General features: G+C 41.0%; 1 protein-coding gene across 4 annotated transcripts in view; it reads left to right on the forward strand.

Annotated features, from left to right (window-relative positions):
• The window catches only part of PBX3 (PBX homeobox 3), a 157775-nt gene extending 156738 nt beyond the window's left edge, over nucleotides 1-1037 (forward strand). For 3 of the 4 annotated variants that reach the window (XM_030535821.1, XM_030535823.1, XM_030535819.1), the window contains exon 9: nucleotides 1-1037. This exon is cut by the window's left edge and continues 566 nt beyond it. The gene's annotated coding sequence lies outside the window, so the exon portion shown is untranslated. The other variant, XM_030535818.1, reaches the window with a different exon arrangement.
• Nucleotides 1038-4239: the final 3202 nt, after the last annotated feature.

Below are 4239 nucleotides of genomic sequence, written 5' to 3' on the forward strand. Positions count from 1 at the left end.
GAGTTGGAATAAAAAAAGCCGTTCAGTTATTTCAGTTAACAATGGTTGTGTTTAAGAATCCTTATTCGTCACATTTTCGTTGTGATCAATTGTTTTATAAATTAGATTGGAAACTGGGAGCACCAGCATCTACTCTCTGTATTTCAATAATGGACATAAATTGTTCTAAGAGATGAAGATACTTGCTGCTTAATTTTGTGGAAGCCAATATCTGGGGTTTTACAGTACGAGCTAGGTGCTGCACACGGATTTGCCAAGACTTGCTACATCTTCTTGGTAACAACAACAAAAACAAGGAAGGCACCATTGTATGGAGTGTTGTATATAGTGTAGCAAAAGAGTATTTATACATCTCACCAATCAAAACACAGCTTTATTACCTCATGCGAACTCATACAAACCAATAGAATTTCAACATGTTCTGTAGCTTAGAGTGCTCACTTACTACCTCTGAACAATACTCACGCTGTAGTTTGTCTCTTTCTTATCTTTTTGCATCTTGTAATTAATTAACCCTTTGTTTCCCCTCATGAAATGTAATGTACATTGTAATCTTTTAAAAAAAAATCAGGGTTGCATTTGCAACTTTTAAAAAAGCTAAAGTGGAAACATTGGGTCTTAGGTTTAACACAAAACAGTAAAACTGTTGTAAATACTGAGAAACATTTTGAATGTTCTTCATCTTGTTACTAATCCACGCAAAAAACAACAACTAATTGTAATGCATACAGATTTCAGTATTCAGTACTGTATATTTCGCCCTGTATAACAGGGGGACCTTTCTTTCTCTCTTTTGTATTGTATGCAATTCTGAAACTGATTGAGTCATGAAAATAATTTGTGGCAGTGATTCTAATGTATTAAAACGTTTCGTGTTACTTTCTAACTGGATTACACCCTGGATTGAAAAGTCTTCCTCGTGGTAGTTATATGTAGTTTCAAACATGAATAAACTTTTTGCTTTCATGATCAAATGTTGATGTAATTTGTTCCTGATCAGTTTGAGTCAGCCAGCAAAGATAAAGTCAGAGATGTACGGAGGAGTGTTCATAAAGCGGGAGTTCAGCATTTCTTAAATACAAATAGCTAGTGGTGCACTCTTGCCTGAAGGATAGTTGAAATTCTAGGTATAGTGCATTCTGATAGCCACATCTTTTTAGACAAAGATTTCATAACTAGAGACTTACCGTTTCATCTCTGGGCTTTATTCCTACACTGCTCTGTTCTGGAACAGGCAGTTCAAATCGAGGATCATGAAAGAGGAAATCTTTTAGACTAACTTTAAAAAGCAACATCTTATTTACTCTCAATTATGGTCTTTATTTAGCATTAAGTTTTAAAATATAACCTCTGCTAACAGTTGCAATTTGATTATAAAAAATATTTTTCTTTATAATAAAGACTTAAAATGAGCAGTTTTGTTTTTTATATATATAGTCTTTCCAAAAAAAATTATTAATAAAGTAAAGGTCAATAACAGGTAATAGCCTATTTACTATATCCAAAGGAAATTGACTCTCAGGAAATCAAATTAACATTAACCACTCGTGCCAAATGATCTCTGATAGATAGAACTACCTTACTATTTCAGTGAGTGTATCTAGGCATAACTGGCACAACTATTCGTCCTAAAATGGTGCAGTGCAGATGCAAACTCTGTAAAATAGTTGACTATCGCATTTACTTTTCAGTCAGCTGCTTGTACCCATAGGTGTTGATTTGGCAGCTAAATGATTATTTGCATGATTCAATTAGCTTGTGGGTCAGCTTTTCTTATCAACAGTCCCTGTGCTAAGGAATTTTGTGACGTATCTTTGTTTCCTCCCCAAAACAGAGTGAACACAATGTATCTTCTTCATTGTTCCAGACACCCATGTGCATCAGTCAACACAACTTTTGTGTTTGTTTATCACACATGCACAATTACTGGTGCACTCTTCATCAGTTTTAGAAATCACAATTGCTGCTTTGGCTACAGAGGGCTCATTTAAATAAATAAGTAAATACCGTCTTCTGCAAAGCATCCGTTACCAATTAATCAGCTTTGGAGCAGGGGGGTCTGTAGACCTTAGAAGACCTCCTGTGTGCCGAAGAAATAGAACACAACAATAGACATGTGCTAATGGAGCTCTCAGACACCACACTCTCTTATGTTCCTGCTATTACTCAGTGGAAATAGTATTTGAAATGTAAAGTGTGTCAGCGGAGGCTCAGGCAGCATAACGAACACACAGACGTCCCTCATCTTGATCACATCGTTGCTGGCCACAGGCAAAAACCTGTCATATACTGATGAGGTTCATAGGAAGGCCATCAACAACCTTTGGGCCGCACTTGCGTGCCCTGTGCCCATCGGGCATCATTAGAGTGCTTCTTTACAATATTAAGGCTGTGGGTCCCTTGAATTACAAGTGCAATTTGGCCTTTTCTTATATTGGAGAACAGCCACGTGCTTACATGGCAAATAATACAAATGTTATCCTTGAGGATTGCTCACACATCAGAGAGGTTTCCTGAAAGGACCAGTATTAGACTAAGGCCTTTGGATGGTCTGGTGTTTTTCCTAGCCGCTAAATGCTGAAAGAGCTGGGCTAAGCCTAACAGTAATAATCACTTTGGGAAGAATTCGGGCAAAGCTCATTGGTCCTGTAAATGGAGCTGAGTTTTTTGATCAGCAGTGATCGGGCGCTATGGACCGTGCACTCTTGAGTGTGAGGGGAGGGCTTCCTTTGCTCCCCAGAAGTGGTGCTGTTTAGCAGTTACATCTTAAGGCCATTTGTCCAGGTTCTTACCTGTCCATAGTAATTATAGTTATTCCAACCAAAATGGATTTGGAATATTGTCTCATCAGTGCCTGGTGGCCATCACTTGGGAATGCTAATGGGCATTCCCCGCTTGAGGGCCCCTTTGTGCTTTCATGGCGTTGAAAAGGGGCACTAGTGTAATGCGAATCAGGCCCTCATGTCGTGAGATGGAGATGGACATACCCTAACTTTCCCCTCGGATGACCATTTTGAAGCCGATTTGCTTTGTACTGGGGTTTTTCAAAGGGATCTATGTAACTTAACAAAAATACTCACCCTCCTGGCTCTTACACAGCCCTTCCCACCAGTCGATCCCAAAGGACGTTGCAGAAGGAGGGCAGGGTCATTAACCCCATTTTGCAAATGGAGAGGCTGAGCCACATAGCAGGGCAGGGACTTGCCCAAGGTCGCCAAGCAGTCGCGGGGGCAGAGTCTGAACTAGCCTCGGCATGCTCAGTGCTAGTCCTGTGCTTATCCACTAGGCCACACTGTGCAAGCTGCTGAATCACGTAGGTGCTTTTGGAAAGCCCAGCCTGCATTCAGACCCTCTGGAGGACAAGCAGGAGTCTGATCACCAGCAGAAGAGGTCCCTGAAGGTTGATGCTGGTTCCTCAGGTAACATACAAGAGGAGGAAGAGTGCACGGCCAGGGTCACGCACTGAAAAAGTGCTTAGGAGCCCTGAGTGTCTTATAAGAGGATTTGTGAAGTGGCCTCAGCAGCCAGTGCAAAATGTTTGAGGACGTTCAACATGAAGCCCTCTTACAAGCTACTTAGCTTTTGGAGAGAGAGAGTTCAAGTGTTCCTCGCAATATTTACGACTTGTAGAGTGCCTTGAGTAGCAGTTGCAGACTTTCCACATACAGCAGGAAGGAAAACACAACAAACATTTATGTGCCAAAATCAAAGCAGCAAATGATTTTTCTGCTTCGGCTATTTAGACCTCAAACTCCCGGCCCACAGCTCACTGTGTCTCTGACCTCAGCTGCAGTGAGGGATACTCTGTTCAGAAAGGGCTGAGGCAGGGAACCCGCGGGAGTCCAGCAAGGAGGAAACATGGGACTGGCCCAGTGCTGCAGACACTGTGAACTTGAGCATTAAACTGCTGGAGACTAACTACCATTTAAAAGCCACATGGCTCCAGTGATGGCATTAAACATGCCAGGGTTGAAATTCACAGCATTACCCTGAATTGATGTGTCTTGCAAATGCAACATGGGAGCGTCCGCTCTAAGATGCTGATGCCAATATCTATGCCATGTACTGCCACCGTGATACAAATAACTCCAACTAACAGGAAATGTTTCAGTTTGTGTTAATAAAAATACATCTTTTTAAAGACTGGAATTCGTCAAAGATTGGCAAATTTTATTTTATTTCATTAGCTTTAATGTCACTGCCACATGGACTGTGAAGAAAAGTGAACCCTTAGCTCAG

Source organism: Gopherus evgoodei, chromosome 16 (genome assembly GCF_007399415.2).
Source record: "Gopherus evgoodei ecotype Sinaloan lineage chromosome 16, rGopEvg1_v1.p, whole genome shotgun sequence".
Lineage (NCBI taxonomy): Eukaryota > Metazoa > Chordata > Testudines > Testudinidae > Gopherus > Gopherus evgoodei.